A 14,713-nucleotide genomic window follows, 5' to 3' on the forward strand; every position below is an offset into this window, starting at 1 on the left:
AATGCCTCTTGATTTCATGTTTGATCACTTTCAAACAGAAGAAATTGATAAAATTCTTCAGTTTCATCATCACTGGCTTTAGTGGATAGTGTGTAAATGTGAATCATAGTTGTATTAACTGGTCTTCTTTGTAGGCGTATGCACATTATTCTATCACAGACAGTGTTGTACTTCAAGACAGATCTTGAAATGTTCATTTTGCCATTCTTCTTCAATTTGTCATTCCTGGCATAATAAACCAGGTGATTGCTGGATTCAAAATGGCCACTACCTGTTCGTTCAGCTTACTTATGTCTAGGGTATTGATATTTATGCATTGCATTTCATTTTTGACAATTTCCAATTTTCCTAGATTCATACTTCGTATATTACATGTTCCTATTATTAATGGATGTTTACAGTATTTCTTTTCATTTTGAGTTGTGCCCCATAAGCAAATGAAAGTCCTGAAGGTTTTACTCTATTCACGTCATCACGATCAACTCTACTTTGAGGAAGCAGTTCTTCCCCAGTCGTATTTTGAGTGCCTTCCAACCTGAGGGGTTCCTCTTTTGGCACTGTATCTGAGTTGCTCTTTATCATGTTTCAATATCCAATATTCTTTTGCTGACTGTGTTCCACTGCTATTCATAAAATTTTCAGTGACTAAATATTCAGAAGTAGTCTGTCTCTCTTTCCTGTCTTTGTCTTGTCTTCATCTGGAAAGTCAGGTGAAACCTGTCCATCGTGGGTGACCCTGCTGGTATTTAAAATACCTGTAGCTTAGAATCACTTCCAGAATTACTGAAACACTCAATCCACCACAGTATGACAAATGGACAGACAAATGGTGGACCTAAACAATAGGCAGGCCTATGAGGTAAATAACATCAGCTGAAGTAGTCTTCTTTAGAACAATCAACCATAGGAGATCAAAAGGCAGCATTTGCCCAGGGATAAAACTGAGAACACAGGCAGGGATAGGAAGGAACAAATGGGAATGGCAAACACAGGAAGGTAGTGGGAAGAGCACTGTTACATTGTGGGGATTGTAATCAATGTCACAAAACAAAATGTTAATGAACATTTGAGTGGAAAATCAATCTGCTCTGTAAACTTCCAACCAAATCACAATACAAAGTATGAAAGAAAACAACAGTTTCTACATGTACAATTCAGTGATATTGATTATATTCTTCAAGTGGTACAACCATTCTCACCTGCCTTTTCTGAGCGATTCTTCCCCATTAACATAAATTCACTGCTAACCTAAAGTTCTTATCTAATCTTTCAAATTGCTTGTCAATTTGATCTCTTACAGATTCATATTTTATTTTTCTAACACAAATAGAAATATAATAAGTATGTGTGTGCATATCTTTGTATATATGTGTTAGTAGGTTTATAAAATAGATTGAATCCATTTCTAGAGGTGTAAGTGATTAATGTTTCACATCGGCTAATTATCACCAAAGTGTCCTCTCAGATAGATTTAACAATTCATTCTCCCAAAGTGTTCTTCCTCAACTCCCCATTTTCAATAATCCTATGGATGAATTGGTTTTTAAAGCATTTTGAAATTAGTTATTTTATTTGGCAAAAGATGTAAAAAATGATCTGCCTTAGTCCAACTTGCTGTTGGACTGGGAGTAAATACATGCATAATCAATGCAGTCCCCACCCTCAGACAGTGTGTATTCTGACTGGTGAGATAGGATTAATGCAGACACACACAAGCACACATACACATAATCACACACACACAGAAACAAATACATGTCAGCATAAACAATCATTTCTTATATTAACAACTGAAAATACACCAAATTTCTGCACTGAGGATCTTTGGAAGTCAGATATAGCTGAATTTATGTTTCTTTATTTGTGAAATGAACCAACTCGACAGCACTTAACAACAACAATTTGTGAAATTGGGGATAATAATGGTGGTGGTCTCAAAGAGTTGTTGCGAAGATTAAATATAAAGTGCTAGAGCCTTGGTAGGAGTCCTCGTGTGGCACTGTAGTATCAGCACTGGACAACAAACCACAAGGTCAGCAGTTCAAACCCACCAACTGCTCTTTGGAACTGCTCTACTTTGGGAACCCTTTGGAACTGCTCTACTTTGTCTGATAGAGTCACGATGAGGATGAGTTGAAATCTGGCAAGAGAGTACAGTGCAGGGCATTTAGTAAGGTCTCCATGAATGTCAGCTGCTACCATATTGTCTTCATTTCAAGACCACTTTTTAGCTTCATGTACTTACCTTTGTCCCTCTTATGTGGACCAAGTACGGGATCAAAAAAGTATTCGACATAGTTCTAGGAGTCAAGGACTACCAGCCCCTTCATTATGAACATTACACTTCTCTTAGTACAACCTGGTTGCTAAGATTTCTCTGAAATCATTTTACTCTAAAAACTTTAAACACTAGTGATTGCTTTTTCACAAAACTCTGATTTTTTATTGAATCAGGGCTATTTCAATTATCACCAGTGCATTTTAGAAGGAATATGGTAAGGGTAACACTGTAGACATTTTAAACCAAAATAGAATAGTGCAAAGCTAAGCCAGGGTGATGTTTACCCATAACAGATAAAATTCTTGCATTTATTATTAATGTCTCAGAAAATACTGTTTTCTTCCAAGTATGTAAATTTCGTGTTCACTGTGGTAGCATAAGCAGGTGGGTGGAAAAGTGCCTGGTCCATTATGCATGACCATGAAAGTACTGTAGTCCATAAACATACAGCTTCCTTCTCCAGTACATTTATTAAATCTGTTCCAATTAATTGCCCATTCGATGCTCAGGTGTCTGCAGTAACTGCGGCTCTACGGAAGCTGTGAGAAAAGATCAGAGAAATGTAAACAATTGACATTTTAACAAGAGGCCATCATCCCCACTGGAAACTCATTAAAAGGAAAGACTTTGGAGCCTATAAATAGCCTTGGAAGGATATATCTCCATCGGCTTCTAAGGATACCCTGACAACGTGGACAGGTTTGGACTGATGGGCAGCAGCAAGGAAATGTTAAAATGCCACTTAAAGGCAGGCTGAAACCATTCCAGCTACTCAAGCCCAAGATTTTCTATGTTGGGCTACCATTGGCATAATTATTTGTCATCAGTGTGTGATTTGTAGGCTACCTGTCCACCCCCAGAGACTCTAAACCTATCTAGAATCATTGGATCCCTTTGAGAATCTGATGAAAGCTCTGGTCCCTTTCTCCAGAAAAATAGCCCTACACACACACACACACACACACACACACACACACACACAGGATTTTGCATATAATCTCAGGGGCTTCATAGATGCCCAGAAGTTCCATGGATCCTAGGTTAAAAAACTTTACTCTGTGCTCATTTCATTTTTTTTATGTTTTTCATCTGTCAATTCTAGGGACACTGGTAGTCCTTCCTTTTTAAGATAGATGTCCACGTATTTCTCCTACATCCTATAAATTCTACCCTTCTTCAAGATCTGTTTAGGTCCCACCTTTTTGGAGTACTTTGCCCTCTGAACTCCTAGGCTACTTGCCATTGGTGGCCCTCAATTTGGTATTCAATTTCCCAAATATCTATGAACTCTTATGTTTACTACTAGCATAAAAACCAGGTTTTGAATTGATTCTGACTCATGGAGTTCCCATGTGTGTCTGAATAGAATGGTGCTCCACTGGGTTATTGGTGACTGATTTTTTACAATTAGATGGCCAAGCTGTTCTTCCATGGCATCTCTCAGTGGACTCAAACCTCCAACTTTTGGTTAGTAGTCAAGCATATTAACCATTTACACCACTAGCATGTTGTTGTTGTTAAGTACCATGGAGTGGGTTCTGACCCATAGTGACCCTGCACAGGGTTTCCAAGGCTGTAAATCTTTATGGGAACAGAAACCCTCATCTTTCTCCCACAGAACCACTGCTAGTTTCAAACTGCTGACCCTGAGACACCATTAGCATTGCATTTATATATTCATTCATTCAATACATATTTAGTGAGTACATACTATGTGCCAGGCACTGTTCATAGATGCTTATCATACTGTATCATAATACAGGACGACTTCCCCATGAAGGATGTTTGCTCAGAAGACCAAATCTTCCAATTTGCCACATTGTTATTGTTTTCTATTGTCTATTTCCCACCCAACAGTGTTGTCTCTTATTTCCCACTCAGTTCAGAGGTCGCCTTTCTTGGGCTAAATTACTAGTCCACTTCAGTTCTTCTCCCATTTCTTGTGCTTAACACTCATTAGTAAAACTTTTATCAGATGAGTGTAAAGTCATTTCTTTAGAAGTCTGTCTCCCCTACTGTAGAGCTCTCCAAGTTAATCTCCATATCCTATTCATCATCGTATATCCAGCACAAAGCTTGGCAATTCTCATAATAAAACTCACTAAGTATTTCTTGAATGTCTAAGCTTTCTCTCACCTTCAGGATTCAAACTTTCCTAAACATGTCTTCCCCCAAAAGCTAGCTTTGATCCTTGTTAGGTACTGTGGAGTCGGTTCAGTGACCCTGAACAGGGTTTCTGAGGCTGTAAATCTTTATGGGAGCAGAAAGCCTCATCTGTCTCCTGAAGAATGACTGGTAGTTTCAAACTGCTGACCTTGAGGTTAGCAGCCTGATTCAAAACCACTACACTACCAGAGCTCCTTATCTTTGATCCTTAAATAAGCTTAAGTCTCCTCATAATATGCTCTCAGAATGACTTTGAATCTCTACTAACATAGCACATTATTGTAATTCCTTATTTAACATCTGTATTCACTGTTAGAATATAAATTTTGGTTGGACAGGAGCTATGACTATCTTATCTGTCTCTGTATAATTAAATGCTAAGACATTGGTTAGCTGCTAACTGAAAGGTGATCATTTACCCAGTGGCTTTGCAAGGAAAGACTTGATCTATTTCCATAAAGATTCCTACCATGAGAGTCCTATGGTGCAGTTGGACTCTGTAACACCTGGGGTGGCTATGAGACAGCAGCTGACTTGACAGCAGCTAACAACAGCAACAGGACCTTGCTACTCAAACTGTGATGCATAGACCAGTAACATCAACATCACCTGGGAACTTGTAGAAATACAGAATCTCAGATGTCAGCTGGACTTACTGAATCAGAATTTGATTTTAACAAGATTCCCCAAGTGACTTTTCCAGTACAGTAAGATTTGAGAAGTAATACGCTGAGTGAATAACAAGAGCTAAAATGAACAAAATGGAACCGATTCACTCAGTACCTCCATTGTCCAGCACAGGGCATAGCTCAAATTAGTCATTCAATAAGTGTTTGAAAAAGGAATACTGTTGCCCATTGTCCTATATTCACTATGTTTTTTTTTTAACCTACTTATAAACCAAATTTGGGGGTCAGAGTCATATTTTGCCTCACATTTTTTATTAACCCACCACTTGTCTGTCAGATTGTCGTACTGTGGTGGGTTTGCGTGTTGCTGTGATGCTGGAATCTATGCCCCCCCATAGTGGAGAGGTTTCAGCAGAGCTTCCACACTATGACAGAGTAGGAAGAAGGAGAGGCAAACTACTTCTGAATGGTTGTTGTTGTTGTTGTTAAGTGCCATCGAGTCGGTTCCGACCCATGGCGACCCTGTACAGGGTTTCCGAGGGTGTAAATCTTTACGGGAGTAGAAAGCCTCATCTTTCTCCCGCAGAGCGGCTGGTAGTTTCGAACCGCTGACCTTAAGGTTCGCAGCCGGATTCGAATAGCAGCAGACCATTGTCAGATAAAGAGCCAGAAAACTAAGGTTGGAAGACACTCAACATATGACTGTGGAAGAGCCGCCTCCTCTACGTATTGTGTTGCTGTTGTTGTTTAGTGCAGTGTAGTCAGTTCTGATTCATAGGAACCCTGTACAGGGTTCCCAGGGAATGGCTGGTGAGTTTGAACCACCAACTTCGTGGTTACCAGTCCAGTTCTGATCCAACAGCACCACACTAGGAGTCCTCAAAGCGTAGTTGACCATAATGTCATGAATAGAGTATCATTTGCTGATTTGACACAACTCAAAATGAGGAAAACTGCTGCAAATGTCCATTAAAAATCGAAACATGGAATGCACGAAGTATTAATCTAGGAAAATGGACAGCTGTGAAAAATGAGATGAAGCACATAAACAATATCCTAGGCATTAGTGAGCTGAAATGGACTGACACTGACTAGTTTTAAACAGATAATCGCATGGTTTACTACGCTGGGAATAACAATTTAAAGAGGAATGGTGTTGCATTCTTGTGAAAAAGAGCATTTCAAGACCTATTTTGAAGTACAATGCTATCTGTGATAGGATAATATCCATATGCCACAAGGAAGACAAGTTAACACCACTATTATTAAAATTTATGCACCAACCACTAAAGCCAGTGATGATGAAATTGAATTCTAACTACTTCTTCAAGAAGCTCTGGTAGCATAATTGGTTACTAGTTGGGCTGCTAACCCCAAGTCAGCAATTTGAATCTACCAGCTGCTTTGCAGGACAAAGATAAGGCTTTCTGCTTCCTTAAAGATTTTGTTGTTGTTAAGTGCCGTTGAGTTGGTTCCAACCCATAGTGACCCTGTATAGGGTTTCCGAGGAGCAGCTGATGAGCTTGAACTGCCGACCTTGCAGTTCAAACGGCTTTGCAGTCTGGCACATTAACCCACAGTGCCAATCCTATACAGGGTCACTATGGGTTTGAGTTATGGTGTTGGAAGAGAATATTGAAAGTGCCATGGGCTGCCAAAAGAACCAACAGATCCATTTTGGAAGAAGTGTAGCCAGAGTGCTCCTTGGAGGCCAAGATGACCAAACTTTGTCTCTCATACTTCAGACATATTGTTAGGAGGGACCAGTCAATGGAGGGTAAGGTGGAGGGTCAGAGAAAAAGAGGAAGAGCCCCAAGGAGATGGATTGGCTAAGTGGCAGCATTGATGGACTCAAGCATGGCAACAATAGTTAGGTTGACCCAGGATCGGGCAGTGATACATTCTGCTGTGCATAAAGTTCCTATGGGTCGGTACCGACTAGATGGCACCTAACAACAACAACAATGGGTTGGAATCGACTACATCACTAACACCATCATTGACTTCCTCAGTCTGAAATTGATCAAACATGCAAATAAGCTGCATTGATAATTACTGGTGACTGGAATGTGAAGATTGGAAACCAAGAGGAAGGATCAGTAATTGGAAAATATGGCTTTAGTGATAGAAATAATACTAAAGATCACATGGTAAAATTTGCAAGATCAATGACTTATTTCATTGCAAATACCTTTTTAAAACAATATAAAAGGTAACGATGTACATGGACCTCACCAGATGAAATACGCAGGAATCTGACAGACTACATCTGTGGGAAGAGATGATTGGGAAGTTCCATGTCATCAGCTTCAGGTTGAAAGTGAAGAAAATTAAAACAAGTCTACAGATTCAAAATAGATCTCACCTGAATTTAGAGATCATCTCAAGAATAGATTTTATACTAATGACCAAAGACGAGAAGAGTTATGGGATGACAAGAAGAACACCATACAGGAAAAAAGCAAAAGTTCATTAAAAAGGCAGGAAACAAAGACAAAAATGAATGTCAGATGAGAGTCTAAAACTTGCTCTTGAGGGTAGAGAAGCTAAAGAAAATGGAAACAATAAGAAGGTAAAAAGCTGAACAGAAAATTTCAAAGGGCAGCTCAAGAAGATAAAGTGAAGTATTATAATGAAATATGCAAAGACCTAGAGTTAGAAAACCAAAAGGGGAGAACATGCTTAGCATTTCTCAAGCTGAAAGATCTGAAGAAACATTTAAGCCTTGACTTGCAATACTGAAGGATTCTATGGGTAAAATATTGAATGATGCAAAAAGGATCAAAAGAAGATGGAAAGTATGCACAGAGTCACTGTACCAAAAAGAATTAGTTGGCGTTCAATCATTTCAAGAGCTTAGCATATGAACAAGAACCAATGGTACTGAAGGAAGAAGTTCGAGCTGCACTGAGCCATGAAAAACATGGATCCAGGAATTGATGGAATACAAATTGAAATCTTTCAACTAACTGATGCATCACTGGAAACGCTCATTTGCCTATGACAGAAAATTTGGAAGACAGCTACCTGGCAAACTGATTGAAACAGATCCATATGTGTGCACATTCCAAAGAGAAGTGATGCAACAGAATGTGGAAATCATCCAACAATATCATTAATACCACAATCAAGTAAAATTTTGCTGCAGGTAATTTAAAAACAGAACATCGTTCTGTTCTGTAACAGAACATCGACAGAGAATGCCAGAAATTCATGCTGGACACAGAAGAGGACGTGGAACTAGGGATATCATTGCTGACATCAGATGGATCATGGTTGAAAGCAGAGAATACCAGAAAGATGTTTACTTGTGCTTTATTGACTATGCAAAGGCTTTCAACTGTGTTGATCATGACAAACTTGGGATAACATTGCAGAGAATGCATATTCCGGAACACTTAATTGCACTCATGAGGCACATAGACCAAGAGGCAGTTGTTAGAATAGAACAAAAGGATACTGCATGGTTTAAAATCAGAACGTTGTGTGCCACGGTTGTGTCCCTTCACCCTACTTATTCAATCTGTATGCTGAACAAATAATCTAAGGAGCTGGATTATATGAAGAAGAACATGGTATCAGGATTGGGGGAAGACTCATTAACAAACTGTGATATGCAGATGATACAACCTTACTTGCTGAAAGCAAAGAAGACTTAAAATACTTATTGATGAAGATCAAAGAGTACAGTCTTCTGTATGGATCACATCTCAATGCAAAGAAAAACAAAAAATCCTTACATCTGAACCACAAATTAACATTATGATAAATGGAGAAAAGACTGAAGTTGCAAAAAACTCCATTGTGTTTGGAACCACAATCAACACTTATGGAAGCAGCAGCCAAGAATTTCAAACAATGTAGTACATTAGGCAAATCTTTTGCACAAGACCTATTTAAAGTGATTAAGAGCAAAGTTAACAGTTAGAGGGGTAAATTGCATCCGATCCAAGTCATAATATCTTCAATAGCCTCATGTACATTCGAAAGTTGGATAATGAAAAGAAATACCATAGAAGAATCAATAACATTTGAATTATAGTATTGATGAAGAATATTAAAAGTACCACGGACAGTCAGAAGAACAAATAAACCTATGTTGGTGGAAGTATAGCCAGAAATCCCCTTCAGACATTATCAGGAGGAACCAGTCCCTGGAGATACACATCATACTTGGTAAATTGGAGAGCCAACAAAAAGAGGAAGACCCTCAATGAGATGGATTGACACAGTAGTAGCAGCAAAGGTCACTGATGTAACAATTGTGAAACTGGCACAGGACTGGGCAATGTTTCGTTCTGTTGTGCAAGAGATTGCTATGCATGGGAACCGACTAGACAGTACCTTACAACAAATGTTATTAATCTCCATAACTTCTAACTCTGAACTGAATGCATACTAGATATTCCACAAATACTTGGGGATTGGTGAAGCCCATATGATACTTTGATACTTCAATGTTAAGTAATTTTATGACCATCAGATTGGTTTCAAAGAACAGAGTTTGAGGTATGGGATGTATAGGAAGTGACCAGGGATTTGTTTTCATTTGTCTGAAGCCCCTCAAACCTTTATGTCTGTGTCTTATTCCCGAGCCTCATTTCATAAGAATTATTCCAGTTAGGGCAATAAAACAGAACGGCCACAGCAATGGGAGTTTGGGTTCTGGTTTTCAGTCTTTTTCAGGATATGGTTTGGTTTAAAGAGGCCTAATTATGCCACTTCCACAAGCAAAAACAGTGAAACAGATCCTTCTGAGTAGTATGTTTTAGTTTAACTGTTTCTTCCAGATTTTCTCAAGGATAAAACATTTGCTTTTGGCACTTGGTGTTAGTATTAGGACAACTTACAGACTGTGGGCAAAGGCTTTGTGAAAACAGGCATATTGATGCATAAGGTTAGGCTTTAAAAAATTTTTTTTTTTGCTTTAAACTAGGTGAAAAGCAAATTTGTATTTTAAAACAAATTTGTATTCTAAACAACTGCATTAATATTGATTAATGCATTTGGTGAATATGCTTGATGTTTTAGGTGAGAGCTATACTGAGTTAAACTCCACAGACATTTCCCAAGTAGTTCGTGAGGTCTGTGCTGCAGATTCAATCTTTGATCTCAAGGAGTTATAGTGGAGGGAGAGATTGACTGCTGATTTCATAAAAGACTCTTTTTTTTTTTTTTTTAGGATGTCAAAATCTTAGAGGTTACTGTAAGAATGTATGTTTCTTATAGTGAGTAATTCTTATCATGACTAATTGCGACTGTCACAATTGTAAAGGTAGACGTTTTGTAACAAAAATGGGGGAGAGGTTAATCTTACAGTCCAGAAACAGAGGACCCTAGGACCATCAAGGGAGAAAAGCACAAGCAGAATGTTTGACCTTATCCAGAGAAGCAGCGACACCAGAGATAGAGACAGAGATGGGGACATGGAGAGAGGGAGCAACTGAGGACTCTAGATTCATGGAAAGAGAGGGACTGAGAGCTGGTGGCCAGGAGGCAGACTTGCATAATATGCCCTTTGGTGGTGTCAGTTACTATATATGCCTGAGAGTTTTTTTTTTTTAAAGAGCTAAAATGAATAGAGAGAAATACTGTTAATTGATTGTACATGGAAGGGTTTATAACCATTGTAATGAACAAAGTATATGATTTGTTGAATGTAGAACTGATGATCTGCCCTGTAAACTTTCTCTCAATTCACAATAAAAACTTAAAAAAAAAAAAAAAAAGAAGGTATGTTTCTTTAAAGCTGTGAAATTTTGGAAAGAAGAATGGCTATATCCTGGGCCCTTGACCTTTAAATTATAGATCACAAACTCTCCAAGAATATATTGCAATGGAGAGCCACAAGAATTACAGGGATCACAATCAAGCATTGTCCCTCTGAGACTCTTCCTCTGCCTGCTTTATGAGAATCTCCACCCTCTCATTTCCTGTTAGACGTTCTGGAAGTATTCGAGGAGATTCTCTCCTGTGCTACATCTTCTGGTCCTTGTCTACTCTGTAGTGGCCACCATATTGCCCCTTTCCTTCTTTAGTGGTAGAGGTGTGCTGTTGAATCAGTTCTGACTCATAGTACCCCTATAGAGGGTTTCTGAGGCTGTCAATCTTTATTGGAGAAGAAAGCCTCATCTTGGTCCTACGGAGCGGTTTGTAGATTCGAACTGCTGAACTTGAGGTTAGCAGCCCAACTCAAAATGCTACCAGGGCTCTTTCTTTAGCTCCTTGCAATGATACCTGATTTCATTGACATAAAAATGATAACAAAAGCAGATACTCAGGTCACCAAAGACGCTCCAGTTTCAGGCCCACTCAAAATATATAACAGCTTCAGTGGATTCTCATGCCTCTGTCAGCGCCTTCATCAATTCTAGTGCTTCCACCCTCTGTCTCTAATGATGTGGTTGACACCCTTCTTCCTCTTCCCTGCCTGTGGCCAAAAGGCTCTAAACAAAACCAGAGTACACACTTGGATCTTGTTAGCAATCAGGACCAGGAGCCAAGTAAACAAGGAATTTCTGAGTCACAAAATTTCTGTTCCCCATTTCATATCCTTTCCTTTCTGTCTCACCAGGCAGGAAAGATCTCAAACAAGAAGCCTGTCTTTGGTTTGGATGTCCTAGACTGTGGTCCATTTTTGCTCTCATTCTCCATTTATCTATTTGACTTAATATCAGTGGACTTAGGGAAACCAGTCTGTAGGTGAACAGCAACGATGGTTCAGTTGTATTCTCCCTTTCCATGTGGGAGGGCTGGATTCCATTCCTTACCAATGCAACTCATGAGCTAATGTACCATTCATTTGTCCTTGGAGGCTTGCATGTTGCTCTGATATAAAACAGGTTTTAGAGGAGCTTCTAGATTAAGAAGAACTTGGAAAGAAGGCCTGAAAACCTACTTTTTGTAAACTAGTACATGAAAACCTTATTGATCACAATGGTCCAATACAAACCAATTATGGGGACAGTGTAGGACTGTGTAGTGTTTTGTTCCATTGTTATTGAGGTTGCCATGAGGTAGGGGCTGACAGTATCTAATGACAACAACAAAGTTTGTAGGTTACTTTGTAATAGAGCATATAACACTCCCCTTACCCCCCAAAATTAGCTTGGGATTTCAGTAGGAGAAACATCTATTTCTCCCTCTATCCTCACAAGAAAAGAGATTTCTTGAGGCCATTTGTCCTAGACAATTCCATTCCAACAGATCTGGGCTGCTTGGTATTATTGTCTAGTTCAGAAATGAGAACAGTCTGGTCTGGTCAGAAAAAGAATACCAGCCCTCTACCCAGCACCAAAGTGACTCGGAACAAAGGTTTTGGTAGCCAGAGATGGGTTCTGATTACTAGTCCCACTAACCATCCTAGGACTGTCTTATATGTAAAAGGAAAAAACCCTTATGATAGTGGAGATCTTTAAGTAAGGTTATATATAATTTTTATATATTGTATGTGTATGTAACCTGCTGCAGCACTGTAGGATTAGTACTGGACTGCTAACCACACGGTCAATGGTTCAAACTCAGTGACTCCTTGGAAACCCTATACAGAGGCACTATGCATTGAAACTGACTCGAAGGGTCTTAACAACAACAACATATATACTGTTTAGCTGAAATCCTGAATCACAATAATCACTCAATTATTGGTTACTATTAATAACAATCTTAACTGGCTTTTTTTTTTTTTTGGTAGCAAAATATATGGCAATAAAATTTCTCTAACCTCTTATTCTTTTCAAAACATTTTTCTTTCAGCTGTTAGATTCATTTCCCCAGAACATTTGGTCATATGACTCCCCTATGTGAAAGTGTTAACTAGTTTCTCGTTATTTACAGATAAAGCCTGAAGTCCTTCTCTTTGCACTCAAGGGGCTTTGACTTGGCCCTAACAAAACCATTACCCCCTTTTCTCTATCACTCTTTCACAGTTCCTCCATTCCCATTAAAATAAGCCAAACATCTCCATGTACACATAAACTCTGTACACTGTTTCTCTCTTTGAAATTTAGACCCATTTTTCCTTTGAAGCCTGGTTCAAGTCTCACCTCTTGCACTAGCTTTCCCTAGCCCATTATAACTCCCGTAGCTTTTATGGGTTTACCAGTTGGAAACTTATTCCTTGCTACCATGTGGTGTCTACATACATAAATGCAGTTGCTGTTAAGTTGGTTGCAGCTCATTGTGGCCCCATGCTCTGTAGGGCTTTCTATAGCTGATCTGTGGGACTTAGATTGCCAGCTTTTTCTTCCGAGGCACAACTGGGTGGACTCACACCTCCAGCTTTCTTGATTAACCATGTGCACAACACAGGTACTTCCTAGACTCTATACATACATATCTCATTAAGATGATTAATGATAGTGATATCTGGACCTCTTCATATTTCTAAATCAGTGTTACTCAACTTCAGCACTATTGACATTTGGACTACATAATTATTATGGGGGGCTTTCCTGTACGTTATAGGACATTTAGTAACACTTCCTGTCATGACAACCACAACCATCTTTAAACATCGCAAAATCATTCCCATTATGAACCAATCCCCTAGAAAAAGCCTGGAGGTATGAACGTGGATTATTGTTGTTAACTGCCATCTAGTCAGTTCCAACTCATAGCAACCCTGTATAGGGTTTTCAAGGAGCAGCTAGTGGGTTTGAACCACCAACGTTGTGGTTCAAATAGACCTTGTGGTCCAGCGCTTATCCTATTGCACCACACCAGGACTCCATAGTTCTTAATAAATGCTTATAGGAGAAATGAAGACAACAGAAAAGAAGGGTGGAAGTAAGACAAGAGGAAGGAAGAAAGGAAGATGTTTGGTTTTATTGTTATGTACTGTCAAGTTGCTTCCAACTCATAGTGACCCTCTGCACAACTGAAAGAAACAGTGCCCAGACCTGTGCCATCCTCACAATTGTTGCTACATTTGAGACCATTGCTGTTGCCACTGTACCAATCCATCTCATTAGGGTCTTCCTCTTTTGCTCTGACCCTCCACCTTACCAGACAGGATATCCTCCCTCAGGCACTAGTCCCTCCTGATAATAGGTCTGAATTATGACAGATAAAGTCTCATTGTTCTCATTTCTAGGGAGCATTTTAGTTGCACTTTCCAACACAGATTTGTTTGTTTTCTGACAATAATGGTACTTTAATAATCTTCTCCAACATCATAATTCAAATACATTGATTCTTCTATGGTCTCCCTTATTCATTGTCCAAATTTTACATGCATATGAAGTTATTGAAAATACCATGGTTTGGGTCAGATGCACCTTAGTCCTCAAACTGATATCTTTGCTCTTGAACACTTAAAGGGGTCTTGTGCAGCAGATGTGCCTAAAGCAATATATTATTTGATTTCTTGACTGCTGCTTCCATAGTGTTGATTGTGGATCTAAGCAAACTAAAGTCTTTGATAACTTCAATCTTTTCTCCATTTATCTTGAAGTTACTTATTGGTTCAGTTGAGAAGATTGGTCCAGTTGTGAAGACTGAGGTGCAATCCATACTGAAGCTTGTAATCTTTGATCTTCATCCGTAAGTATTTTAAGTCTTCTTTGCTTTAAGCAAGTAAGGTTGTATAATCTGCCCATCTCTTCCTTTAATGAGTCTTGTTCCAATTCTGATGTTA

Source organism: Chrysochloris asiatica, unplaced genomic scaffold, assembly GCF_000296735.1.
Source record: "Chrysochloris asiatica unplaced genomic scaffold, ChrAsi1.0 scaffold00048, whole genome shotgun sequence".
Classification (NCBI taxonomy): domain Eukaryota; kingdom Metazoa; phylum Chordata; class Mammalia; order Afrosoricida; family Chrysochloridae; genus Chrysochloris; species Chrysochloris asiatica.